Consider the following 14,344-nt stretch of genomic DNA (forward strand, 5'->3'; position numbering starts at 1 on the left):
CCCACCCTCTCCTGGGCAAAGTGAGAGAGCTCGCCCTGGTGGCACAGGCACAGGAGAGCTGGAGGGCTGGCCAACTAAGCTTCCACCCAGGCCCAGATTCAGGGCTCTGAGTTGGGCCACCCCAACATCTACCCCACCTATGAACTGCTGGAGTGTGTGAAGGGGCTGGTAGGGGGTCCTGCAAAGCCAAAGCTACAGAACAACAACAGAATATCCTACAGGAGTCCTGGTGAGGATTCAGTATTGATAGGGTAGAAGAAGCCAGAGGCTTTGAAGCTGACCAATTGCACTGAGCATTTGAAAGGCAAGCAGTTTGGGCAAAAGGGATGTACTGTGTGACCCACTATGACACACCACAGCTTCCATGGTGAGATTTTTGTTGTTTTTGTTACTATCTTTATTGTTTTTTTTTTTTCTTTTATGTGGGAAGGTTGCAAGGGTGGACTGTAAAGATACGGTATAATTTAGGGGACCTTTTCTAAGTCACCCACTCTAGCTCCCCAATAATGACACAGAGACCTATTACATTTATTAAACAAGCTTTGAAGCATTAGAACTGGGTAGATAGTCATCTATTCTAACCCTCTGTGCTAGTTTGGCTACTTCCCACATGTCCCAAATGACCTGCCACATTGCTCCCGCCTAGGCTGGTTCTGCTCCAACAGGTCAGCCCTCGTGGCCAGCAGAGTCCTTTCTCTACCCTTTCCTTCTTTGCCTCCTACTTTGTGGTCCCTACCTGAGACCCCTAGACTGGGAACAGAAGTCCAGACTTCCTACCTCCTCTGCCCGGTCAAAGGCTGCTCAGCTTATTTATTAACCAAGCAGAGATAATTGGAGAGCAGTGTTTATACAACATTGATACTGGAGATTCTTTACAGAAATGACAGTGCCCATGTCTGGACTGTAACCAGATCCGGGGGCACAGAAATCAGCATCTGAATACATGTGCAGCAGACCAACCCCTGGCAGTAGAGGGAGGATATGAAGGGATAGGGAGGTGAGTGGTGTAATGTGAAATTCACAAAGAATAGATAACAAGTTTTTAAAAAATTGAGATTTACATCTAAACCAAATACTTAGAAGCACTTTATATAAATATGCAGACTGGAATCATATCTAGAAATAGAAAAGAGACTGTTGATATATGACAACACAGATGGAGTTCACATCATTGCATTGCATAAAAAGAGACAAATAGACTCTGTATCTGCATCTTCCATATCTGTGAATTAAGCCAAACACAGAAAACACCAGCAAAGAAATTTCATATATAGAGAGCATGTACAGGGCTTTGCTTTCTTGCTATTATCCTATAGGCAACATATCACACTTGACACTTATGTGGTACTAGGCCTTATAAATAACCCAGAGATGCTTAAAAGTGTATGAGACTGTGCAAAGGTTAAATATAAATATTCTGCCATTGTTTTTATTGGGAACGTTCGCATCTTCTGATTTGACATCTTATTGTCCCAGAACAATTTTATCACAGATGCTGAGAGGTGGCTGTGTATGCGGTAGAATCCACTCACATGGCGTTCAAGAAGAGGCAATTTATCTATGGTGATAGCAATGTGCTTGCCTCTGGGGTGGTGGGAGGAAGACTGAACAGAAAGGGGCAGTCATCCAGCTACATTTTAGCTCTAAATTGGGGAAGAATTAAGTGATAATGCATATATTTGTCAACCACATTTAACTATACACTTATGATCTGTGTACTTTATCATCTATATCTGTATGCCAATATAAAAACTTTAAGACACACGAAATACATATATTAGATATTGCATAGTGTATTATCTCTCAGTAATAAAACCAGAAGGCTTGTGCTCTCTCCGTGGAGCATGTATCCATGTGTCTTTTCCCAGATTTCATAACATTCATTCTGTGTTGTTTAGCCATAGCCATCCGGTTGTTTAGTCTTAGTTTTATATTTAATTAGTTCCTGTGCTCACCACGGATCTTTTGCCACCACTTTTCTGTGTTGAGGTTGTTTGTTCTGACTTATCTCTTGTTTATCCAGATTTTATTGTCAAGTGCTTTTTTCGGATTGTTCCCCCCCCCCCCCCTCGGGGAAGACTTGTGAATTTTCTTTCCTGCATTGTTAATCATTTACAAATGCTTGCCTTTTGCTTTGATGTTCACAGTGTTATGTAGCTGGATGTAGTATTCTTGGGTCATTTGTTTCTTGTTCTAAAGGCATGGATGGTCCTACTGTCTGGTGACATTGAATATCATTGTCAAGATTTCTCTAATCAGCCTAAGTTCATTTTCCCCCCTAAGTTCATTTTTAAGGCATTCTCCATCTAGCAGATGACCTTGATTTTTATGCCAGATGCCTGAAGACTGTTCCATTCTTATGCTCAATGATTTAATCAAACCATAGTTTTATTTCTTTTTAATTGCGTCTGTTTTCTTTATTGCCTACCTACTGTGTGTTTTGATCTGCAATGTCAATTCTTTATTTATATAATAAAGCTGGGCATGGTGGTGCACGCCTTAATCCCAGCACTCGGGGGTTCATATGTATGTGCACTCATACCCATGTACACACACATATGTGTGCTGGTTTGAGAATAGAAAGCATCTTTTTTCTTTTCTTCTTTCTTTTCTTCTTCTTCTTTCTTTTCTTCTTCTTCTTTCTTTTCTTCTTCTTCTTCTTCTTCTTCTTCTTCTTCTTCTTCTTCTTCTTCTTCTTCTTCTTCTTCTCCTTCTCCTTCTCCTTCTCCTCCTCCTCCTCCTTCTTTTTCTTCTTCTTCTAAACACCAAATGGTGGATGATGCCACTGCAGCATTTCCCCCTCCCATCCCCCCAGAGTAGGGGAGGGCAGGGTTAGGAGGCTTCCTCAGATCCAGTGGAGGACTGGCCTTAGGGGCCATGGAGCTTATGGAGGTAAAGCCTAAGACAGGGAATGGATTCCTGTCACCAAGCTGGGCTGCATAGTTAAGGACATGAAGATCGAGTCCTTGGAGGAGATCTACCTGTTCTCCCTGCCATTAAGGAATCCAAGATTATTGACTTTTTCCTGGGTGCATCCCTAAAGGATGAGGTTCTAAAGGTCATGCCAGTGCAGAAGCAGACATGGACTGGCCAGTGGGCCGGGTTCAAGGCTTGTCACTATTGGAGACTGCAAAGGTCACATTGGTCTTGGTGTCAAGTTCTTCAAGGAAATAGCCACTGCCATCCTAGGGGCCATCATCTTGGTCAAGCTTTCCATTTTTCCCAGTGCGGAGAGTCTACTGGGGAAACAAGTATGGCAAGCTACACACTGTTCTGTGCAAGATGATAGGCCACTATAGCTCTGTTTTGGTGCATCTCATTCCTGCCCCCAAAGGCACTAGCATCATCTCTGCTCCTGTGCCCAAGAAGCTACTGAGGATGGCTGGTATTGATGACTACTGCATATCAGCTAGAGGCTGCACTGCCACTCTGGGCAATTTTGCCAAGGCCACCTTCAGTGCTATCTCCAAGACCTACAGCTACCTGACCCCAGACCTCTGGAAAAAGACAGTATTCACCAAGTCTCCTTATTGGCTATTAACTGATCATCTTGTGAAAATCTACACCAGAGTCTCTTCAGAGAACCGAGGCTCCAGCTGTGACTACACATAAGTGTTTTTATACAAGAAAAAAAATAAGTGAATTAAGTCTGTAAAAAAAAAAAATCAAGCATCTTGACATTTGGTTATTTTCTGTACACATCACTTTCATGCCTTTTCTCTGCAGCACTCAGTGAATTTTCACATCCTCTCACCTCGTTTTTCTCCAGTTTGTTACTTACCTGCACCCTATATTTCTATTTGCATGCTTGCTGATTTTGACAGTCTCCTCTCACTTTGGTCTTTTTGTTCTATTTCCCCCATTTCAGCTTTAGTTTGTAAACTGTGAGTGTTATGTGCAGCTTCAGGAAGTTTGCTGGGATCTGAAAGCCATCTCCCTTTCACTCCTGGCTCCACCTTAGTCTTTGGCCTCCTGTTCCCGCCCATCTATTGTGTTTTAGTACATTTTTAAAGTTGTTCTTTGTTCTCCATCCCTCTGTAATGTGGACCACTTTCTCTACAAAGTGCTTCTTTGACCTGATCAAGTAGAAGTGAGTTAACTTCTGTTTCTGATTTCTTTGGGGTTATTTTGTTTCTAGATCCCCACCTTCAGCTTACAGGCTGCCTGTCACCTTCAGCACGTAGCTCTTGATCTAAGAAGATAAATAGCGAGAGAACTCAGCTGCCTCTGAGTACAGCCTTTTCTGAGAGCCCTGGGTGTTTAGCCAGACTGGTATGTCTGAGATTTTACAAGTTTCGCATGGACATCATAGAAATTCTCTTGCCCATTTTAGTGTAGGGCACAAATGAGGTGTAACTATTCTGCCCCAACCTGCCTTTTCTTTTAAAAAATATAGCTCCTTCCCTGCCCAGTCCACATTGCCACCAATAACTTGGCCTGACTCAAATCAGTTTGCTGTCTTGTATCTCATGTAATACACCTTGGGAAACTCTGCCATTTAGTCTCAGGGGTACAACCCGCTCCCTGGAACTTCCAGTTCAGCTTCTCCGCGGTTTACAGTTTACAGGAGACAATTTCAGGTTTAATCAATTGACCCTTTTCCTCATCACTGTGCATTGTGCAGAGTCCATGTGCTGGATTCTGAGCTATGCTGGAATTTGAATCCTTCCCTCAAACTGTTCATTTTTAAGACATTGTACAGTTTTCTTTTCCTTATTCAATTCCTTTAAATATAGTTTGTGTGTGTGTGTGTGTGTGTGTGTGTGTGTGTGTGTGTGTGTGTGTGTGTGAATCTGTGTGTTTTGATGTGTCTGTCAGTGCACATGTGAAGGCCAGAGGACAATCTTCAGTGTCCTTCGAATGCCATCTATTCTTTTCTCAAGACCTGATTTTCTAGCCAACCAGCTCCTGGGATTCATCTGTGTGCCTCCCCAGTACTGGTTACATATGAGTGATACTGTGCCTGGCTTTTTTTAAAACATGGGTTCTATGGTTTAGACGTGCGTCTTTGTGCCCTTTTACCAAGTGAGCAATCTCCTTACCAGATTTCAGCTCCTAACTGAGTTTTTCTTTTCTTCTCCCTCTTTTTTTTTCAATTAGTCATGTGGGGAAATAGATTCAGTAATTGTTTGGTTTCATTGTTATTATGCTGATGCTTACAAAACTTTTTTTCAGTTCATCAAATGATCCATCTTTTTATATTTTCTCTTTATTCTCCCACTCATGTTCCCTCAATAACAAATGTGTGCATACAAGTAAAAATATTAAGCCCTAAATTGAAAAAGAGATTTTTAGAAGAAGCCTAGAAATTCAGTAGCAGAGTGCAGGAGTTGACAGCAGCCTGTTGCATGATTTTTAAGTAAATGCCCTGTTCAAGACTTCTTTATCTAGATTTTTTCTACAAGATTAAACACTGTAATACACACTAAAGCCTTGGTTGTTGAGGGCCTGAAGGGATATTTCCATGTGCCTACCTCTTTTAGGCTGATTTGTGTCTGTCTGTCTGTTGTTTGTCTCTTTCTCTTTAAGGATGAAGAGTGGTCTTATTTTTCAGTAGGGAAGTGATGGATGGCTCAGGCTTCCAAGAATTGAATTACTTGGGGTAACAAGTATGAACGTTGGAAAACAGATGGGCTCTCTTCATCCTTTTTCTTCGCAGTTCAGTTTTCATAACTTCATGCCAAAAGCAGATCAAGCAGCAATACCCTGCCTGTCAGGAAAGAGGCTAACCCCACAAACAAAGGCGGCGAACAGGGAGAAGGGGAAACTTCAGGTGTACATGGAGGTGGCCAGTCATCACATAGGAACTTCAGGATAAGCCAGGGTGGGAATGAGATCAGGAGGAAGTTCAAGGGCATTGCTGCGTTCATTAGCAAAGCGTGGTGTGTACCTCCAGAATCATGGGCATTTACTGCTACCCTCCCTCTTTAAAGTGTTTTTCTTTTTCTTTCTTTCGTTCTTTTTTTCTTTTTCTTGATTGTTTGTTGCAGGGGTGGGGTTGAGAATACTTAAAAAAATCCTTGTATCAATTTAAAATTTTATGATCCCCTCCCCCAATTTTTCCCTTTCTTGAGCCTCAGGCAGCTGATAAAAAGAGAGACGATCATTCTAATATTTGTTTCAGTTAGCCTGTTTACTCCAGTTTAGAGCAAAGAAGCTTAGCCTAACTTTGCGTTTCTGTAATATCTGTCTGGCCTTATCATTATTGCCTTCAGAGTTAATTGCTTTATGATAATTTTTCTAAGAACACATGTATTATAAAAATGGAAGAAAATTAAGAAAATATGTCTCAGGGAATTGTTTTCTCAGAGTTACTTCTAAAATAGTAGACAAATTTGGTGATTGATGGCAGCATGATTGCAGTGACGCCTGTGAGGGATGTAAAGGAGAAAGTCTGGGCCTCTGTCTGGAATACTGGAGCCTGTGTTTGTTGTTTTCCCCTCACTTCACTATTAGAACATTTTTCCTCATTGATAGTAAGTGTATTTGGAAAAGTTGTTCAGTTGACATTCTAAATGTCAATTTGAAACTGTATTGAAAGTGGCACACCTACCTTCACTGTTCTCCCCTATTTTCTACCTGAGGGGACATATTGGGGAAAATAAGACAGCAACACTGGGAGTTGGGTAATCTCAGTGGTTTGGCTGGGAACAAACAACACTAAGCTCCTTCTTCAGCAGTGTCTTTTTTTCTGGTTTATATGGTGTCTGCACAATGCACAAGAATCTGACTGTAACACTTGAGTGGTGAAGATGGGAATTCAGAGTGATACAGATCCTCCTGGGTGTCTCTCAGGAAACAGCGATGCTCCAAAAGGCCCCTGTGCAAACTAGAGCAGGCAGCCCCAGGGGGGAAGCCAAGGATGGGATTAGGAGAGACAGGCTGCTTTTAATTTAATCAGCATGTTTACATAAATAATTCCTTAATTCTATTTAGAGTGTCTAGCCATTCTCTTTGCACTTCCAACTTCATGGCAGTAACACCTTCGCTTGAGGATGGCTTAGCCTGCTTTTAGTTTCTGCGTCTGAATGGGTATTTTTGTACCCTCTCTTCTTAAACATTTTGTAATTTTAATTTAGCTGATGTTTGGTCGGAATAAGAAAATACTGACTTTCTCTTCCAAAGCTCATGTGCACATTGTCACCCAGCACAATTTCATGCTGTCAAATGTTTCGCAAGCTTTGCTATGACCTACTTAGGAATCTTCTGTCAAGGTTAAAAATCCTGGTGAATTTTGTGTTGCAGATTTCAGTGGCTCCAGCATTTGTGCTTCTGTTTTCGAGTCTTGTTCCTATGGAGATAATGGCCAGTCTCGTCATGTAAACCTACTGGCTTCTTTTTTTTGGGAGACATGCTTTTTAATTTAACTCTCAGGAAGCAATATCTTTGATTTGAGTAATTTGACTTTGTAATGCACTCCACTGTGTGTATCTTTGGGTATTTTGTCAGGATATATTTTAATGGCGTATTCACCTGACTTTAAATCTGGTTTGTCAGCATTTCCCACATGAATCTGTATTTCTTAGGCATTAATCTAATAGTTTTCTGAATGTTCTGGAGAGGAGCCGGCCATCATCCTGCAGCAGTGAGATTAATGTGAAGAGGCTGGAAGTGATAAAGCACACAGAGCAGCTTCTCTTCGAAAGGAAGTCAGTTCATAAATGGCAGCACGCAATGTGTACGTGCTATAGGGAAGTGGCCTCTGTGGCATGAATGCCAGAGAGCCTGGCACAGCCTGAACGATCAGGGAGGCTGGCTTTGCTTTCATTTCTGGGACATTTATAGGATGGTGTGACTAGTCTGTATCAGTATCAAGTAAGTTTTTACTGGGAAGGGTGGGAAGATGAGGAAAGAAAGAGGGGGCAGAGGGAGGAAATGGACCGGAAGGAAAGAAAAGGAAGTAAAGAAAGCAGTGTAAACACAGAATTAAATTTCCTCAATAAAGATAAAAGAACAGTGGTCTTTCATCTTACATAAGCGAACAAGTGCTGCCCATCCCCGAGGCTTAGATGGTAGAAATGGAGTCCTACAGTGGAGTGAAGAGTGTCTCAGCTGACTCAGCGATGGACTGTGATCAAGGCCACCTTCACTATGAGGATCTGGGTCATCACCCACTTTGTCACCCTCAGATCCAGTGCTCTTCCTGCCTGCTTTTCCATGGCTGCTGATGTCCCAGTCCTTTGGGTTACCTTTTGATTGGTGATGGCCATGGTTGCATACTGCTCTTACTCTTGGTAAAATGTTCCTGCTATTTCCCCTTACTCTCCATGCAGTGAGACTGAATGCAGAGGGTAGGTGGGCATGCATTCCTAAATCAAGTACAAACTATAAGAGAGTATAGACAGGAGACTTCTGCATTAGGTGAGCATTAGAAAGGGCTGGGACTGAGGCTCCATAGTTGAGACTAGCTTGCACTGGCCCCAGGATTCACGTCCCAGCTCCTGGAAGAAAAACAAAGGAGTAAGGGCTCATCCACTCCCCAGCCCCCACCCCCAACCCCCGTTGCTTCTCTGAGTGTTTGCCATGCACTGTGTTCACTACTTAACAAATGGCAGACACAAAATTCAGACTAGTTGGGTGGAAATGTACAAAGCTGACTGCTGTTGCAGCTTGTTGGCTCAGGGGTTCACTGGACCCTCAGAGCCCTGCTCATCCCAGCCTGTGCTGTGGGGGGAGGAATGGGAGGATACAAGGGATGGGATAAACATTGAGATGTAACAAGAATAAAAAAAAAAAAAAAAAAGCCTGTGCTTTCTGGGTATGTCTAGTCTAGCTTTTCCAGTGTCTGAGAGCTCAGAGTCTTAGAAGGTGGAATAGTTTTCCTCATCAGTCTGGCTGTAGTTTCAAGGAATAATCTACTTAGACTTTGCTCATTCGCCCAGCTGGAAAGGGTATAAAACGCAGAGGGTGCTTCTCCCAAACTGCAGCCAGTAAATGACAGGTTGTATCCACAGTGTGAGTTTACTATGGCCAAAGCCAGGGTTTGCATCAGCAGTAGGCATGCCAGTAGCACAGTTTTCTTTATTATGTTCTTTGTTGTTGCTGTTTGTTTGGGTGCAGGGGATGAAACTCAGGGCCTCTGCTTGCTGCAGGAGCTCTATGTCACACAGCTTCATCAATAGCCCTTAAAAAATTGTTAGTTTAAGATAGTGGTTCCCTATGTTGCCCAGGTTGAACTTGAATTCATGCTAGCTCAGAGAGGATTTGAACTTGCAATGTTCCTGCCTCTCTGCCTTCCTGTAGCTGGGATTATAGATATATGCCACCAGATTTAGCTCCAATTCTGAACACAGGTAAGGGATCATCTGCCGATGAAATGCTTCTTAACTGCTTTGCATAGAATAAAAGAATTCAAGTCCTTTTGAACCAGAAGTTGTATTTACAATGACTTAGATATCCAATCTTTTTTGAACTGTTATAGCTATCTTATTTAATTTCCCTGAGCATTTAAGAACAATAAATCATGATACGGTTTCATCTCAGCCATATTTTCACAAATAATTTCTCCCTGTGAGGCATCAGTAGTTTATTCTTATGTCTCGAAGGATTATGTGGGATCAGACTAGTTCACATTAAAATCGCCTCTGTCAACACAAGCAAACCACCCAGTGAGTGCAATTATCATCTCCATTAACACAGTTGTCTGTTGGAACTAATGCATTTTCATGTAAGTTCAAGAGTGACTGCTGGCTGACAGTTCAGATTATCTAACCAAAGTGACACGTTCCTTTTGTCATTCAAATTAGCATAGAAATTTAATGGTTAACAACAGTTCTTATCCAATGTCAGTTTGACTTAGCAAAAGATGTTGCAAACAACAGAATAGTGACATGCTATGAGTTATTTTTCCCCCCGTTTATTTTTATTTCTTAAAACTGTTGGTGGTTTTCGTTTTAAAAAAAAAAAAAAAAAAAAAAAAAAAGCAGCTCCTATCCAGGACCTGTCTGTGAAAGAAGTGAGTCTATGTTACATAGTTTGAGAAGTTCAAAAAATTCTTTCTAGCCCTAGTAACTTGTCTGTACCCAGCTCTTTGGGGGCCAAAGTGTTCCTTCCTCTTATGGTCAAGTGGATCAGATGGATTAGAAGTGGCATTGGCCCTGTTATGCAGGTTAAAGATGCTGAATTCATCAGATAGGTTGTATCAGGTTCTTTTCTCATTGCTGTGATAAAATACCTGATGAGTACCTTAAGTCCCGTTTATTTTGGCTCACTCTTTGGTTTGGCTCACTGTTTGAAGAGATACAGTCCACTGTTTTGGAAAAGACACTGAGCTTAAAGCCTGAGGTCGCTGAGAGATGAGTGCTAGTGCTCAGCTTACTTTCTACTTCCTTTTGATTCAGTCTAGTACCTCAGCCAGTGAGATAATGCTTCCCATAGTAAGAGTGGGTCTTTTCTCCCTAGATAACCTCTCAGGACTTACCCTCACAGACACACCCAGAGGTGTGTCTCCTAGGGGATTCCAAATCCCAGTAATTTGGAAGTGAAGATTACCCTTTACACTTTGGATTCTGGAGGCCTCAGTAACAGGACACGAAGACAAAGAAAGAGCAGTCACTCTTTGGAACTCTGTGATGCCAACTCAGTGAAAGATTCCCAAGGTCAGTTGGAAGGAGCCTGGTGCCAAGAGACAGGAGAGGGACATACAAGGAACTTGCTTCCAACCAAGGATTGCAGGACCAGGCCTGCTTAATGTCTGAAGTACATGGTAGGACAGTCCATAGGAGAATACTACCTCTACCATGATTACGTTGAAATGAATATAAGCAAATAGATCTTGAGAATAAATCACAGCCAGGTGAACATAATTGAGCTGTCACAGGATCCATTGTCAACCATGTGTCTTCCATGTTGAAAACCAGATGCAGAAAACCCAGTGAGGCAGTAAGAGTCTGTGGCAGGCGTCACTTCTGTTGTCTTGCTGCTGGAGCTGACTGTATTATCTTTGATTATGCCGACCGCAAAACCTGACACAAGAGAAGAAAGCTGGTCTTTTCTTTTCTTTTCCTTTCCTTTTCTTTCGTTTCAGCTTATCATAGTATCAAGGACAGAACAGAGCAGCCCATGCAGGCAGAATCATGTAAACAGTATAGCCCACCAGGATATAAAGAGACGTGGGTATAACCTTCAAAGGCCTCACCCCTATGACCTATTTCCCATCACTTAGCCCCATCTGGTGAAAGTTACTCTCAACATAGTTACAACTGCAGGGAGCATGCACCCAAAACAGGAGCCCTAAAAGGCACATCAGATTTAAACACTAACAATGAGAATCAGAGGTGGTCATTCTTCTCCAGATTTCCTGGGACCAACCAGTGTTTGTTAGAAAACCCACAGCTCCACTTTCCCCATAGCTGCAGAGCTAAGCATAAGCTCAGGGCTGAAGACTATAACCACAAGTAATTGGCTGGGTTCTAATCGCCTGATAACACCTTAGGAAACATCTATTTCGGTACCAATTCTGGCCTTTACCCTGCAGGGAAGTACTTTTTCTCTTGGAACTTGAATGTTTTCATAAAGGCTTAGGAAGATATTGGGACTCTGTTGTTTGCAGGCCCACAGTCCTCAAAAGACTTGAACTTTGACCTCATTCCTTTGACACCTTCTTCGAGTTAATGGTTTTAAAAAGTCAATTCACTCAGTACATTGCCTTCTTTTCCCATTGGGGTTCTTGCAGGTTGTAGCCTTGTGTAATTAGCTCCTTGTATCTTTCTAAATGGCTTGCTGTTGTTTCTTTCCTTTCTCTCCTGTAACCCTGTTGTCTCAAATTCAAGACTGATGCTGGCTGCCTTAATTATTGACGCTCTGTTTATCCCCTCCCAGATATGCCTTTTTCCATCTTCTGGGCTGCTCTGCAGTAACCCCAGCCCTGCCTTTTATAACCAGAAAGCTAACTGTTGTGTCTCTGGTTTCTCTTCTCCATTATTCTGTGAATTTAGAGAAGGGCAAATGTACTCAGCTCTCAGCACCTACACCTGGGACTCAGATTGGTGCTTAAGAAATGATCACTGAAGGGAATTGAGAGAAAAAATTTCCTTTTCCCCCCCATTCATGAGCCTAGTGTGTCCATGGTACCCTAAATTCAAGTTTTTTGGTCTAGCAGAAGGTCTTAACATGCCAATGTTTTGCTTTATTTTAAATTCATTTTGTATTCTTCTCATGTGAGCCAACTTGGTGTTCATAACTTGGCTGTCAGCTCGGTGTACATTACATATTGATTTATTTAATTGGAATTAGGATATATAAAGCCAAGAACTGACAAACTGGTACGTGAAGTACCTACCTTTTTCTGTACAGACATTTGAGATGTTAGAATCTTTTAGCAGTGGCAAGAAATTTTTCCATCTTCTGAGGTTGTATTATTTTTTACTTTATTATAGTTGCCTCCAAATTATACCAGTAAATAGCCAGTGAGATCATCCAAGCTGATTGTGTCTGTCTGGCCTAGCGACAGGTTTATCTTAGAGTATTTAAATTTCCTGCAGAGTCTGCACTGTTGGCTGGCCTTAATTTGAATTTCTGTCAAATCTCATCTAAAGGTGTAGGATAGCAACAGTCAGGTGAACTGAAGTTTCAGAAGAGGCTGGGAAACTCTTTCTATAAAGTGACTCCATAGCAAAGGCTTAGTCTTGGAAACACACGTCTAGTACCTTACAGGTACTGTCAGCATATAGATGAATTAAAAAAAAAAAAACCCCAGGGCTCAGGGAACCCATGGAAAGGAGGCAGAAAAAGTGTAAGAGCCAGAGGGGGATGAGAACACCAAAAACACAGAATGCTCTGGATCCACAAGGTCCATGCACATATGAACTCACCGAGACTGAGGCAGCACACACAGAGCCTGCAGGTCTGCACTAGATGGGATCCTAGGGCTGAAAGGAGAAGTGAACACATGCCCTCACGCCAACCCAGAAGCAATCTTCTTCCGTTGATAACTACTTACAAAAGAACATTGGTTTTCTACAAGGAGTCCACCGGGAAACTACTCTGAGGGCAGACGCATGCCCAGTGTCAGGTCCAAAGGAAACTCCAATTCGCCAAACTCCAAAAGCAGTCCAAATATCCTGATATGATGCTCAACTGGAGGACTATAGGTGGATATATGGTGGTTAGATAAAAGCCAACATTCTTCCTTCTTTCTTTTCCTTCCTTCCTTCCTTCCTTCCTTCCTTCCTCCGTCCTTCCTCCCATGCCCCTCTCTTTCTTTCTTCTTTTCTTTCTTTTCTTTCTTTTTCTTCTTTCTCTTTCTCTCTTTTCTTCTTCTTTTTTTTTTCTTTGTGTTTTTGTTTTTGTTTGTGTTGTGTGTGTGTTGTTTTCTTGTTTTTTTGTTTGTTTTTTCAAGACTGGGTTTCTTTGTGTAGCCTGGCTGACCAGGCCGACCTCGAACTCACAGCCTGCCTTTGCCCCCAAGTGCTGGGATTAAAGGTGCCACTATGCCTGGCGGAAGCCAGCATTTCTTAGGAAACTTGTGAACCCACTTCCTCTTTACCCAAAGGAGACATTTCCCTTATTGCTGCAGAAGGGGCAAATTTCTATCTAAAGCTCATGCTGGCGTCCAGGCTCCCTCAGTATCACAAGTACCTGTTACACATTTCGAAATGCATGACAGCATCTTGCCCTTCTCACCTCCTCCCCTACCCCAAACTTCTGAGGCTCATGATACTCATTCTCCTTATAACGCTGCGATGCCCCCGCCCCCTGCTCCCACCCCTACTGCCTGTGCTCTCTGCTCCTTTTCACATAGCCAGGTCCAGGCTGCTGGCCATGTTCAGTCTACTTTGTGCACTGTGCACTGGTCTCATCCAGATACCTCTGGCTGTTCTCTCTCTATATATTCATATCTACAACAATAACCTTCTCTTTCATTATACATAAAGTATAGTGGTAGATGGCCAAAGGAAGTGAACTCAATGGCATCTTTGAAGGTTTCTTGTCTCATAATATTGTGCCAAGGCATTTCCTTTCTTTTTTTCTTCCTTTAATTTGATCTTATTCTTTTTATTTATATATTTTTCTTCTCTCTTTTTACCCTACAGATCCTTTTCATATATATTATGGCTTCCAGTTTGTGTTTTTATGTGATTCCTGAGTGTGTGAATGTCTGTTTCTTCTGCCTTCTCTTGGGTTCTTTTTGTTTGTTTTGTCCTATTCCAATGTGTTAGTTTTTTGCTTCATTTCATTTTATTCCTTTGAAGCCTGTTGTTTTTCTAAGAAGTAGGAGGGATGGATCTGGATGGGAGGGGATGTAGGGAAAAAACTGGAAAGATTATGGGAAACCATAATCAGGATATATTATGTAAGAAAAAAATCTACTTTCAGTAAGAGAAAAAAATTCAAAAGCAAAAAA

General features: G+C 42.0%; 1 pseudogene; it reads left to right on the forward strand.

Annotated features, from left to right (window-relative positions):
- Positions 1–2,948: 2,948 nt before the first annotated feature.
- LOC127186602 (40S ribosomal protein S2-like) lies at positions 2,949–4,192 on the forward strand (annotated as a pseudogene).
- The last annotated feature ends 10,152 nt before the right edge of the window (positions 4,193–14,344 follow it).

The sequence above is a fragment of the Acomys russatus genome, unplaced genomic scaffold (genome assembly GCF_903995435.1).
Source record: "Acomys russatus unplaced genomic scaffold, mAcoRus1.1, whole genome shotgun sequence".
In the NCBI taxonomy this organism is placed as follows: Eukaryota; Metazoa; Chordata; class Mammalia; order Rodentia; family Muridae; genus Acomys; species Acomys russatus.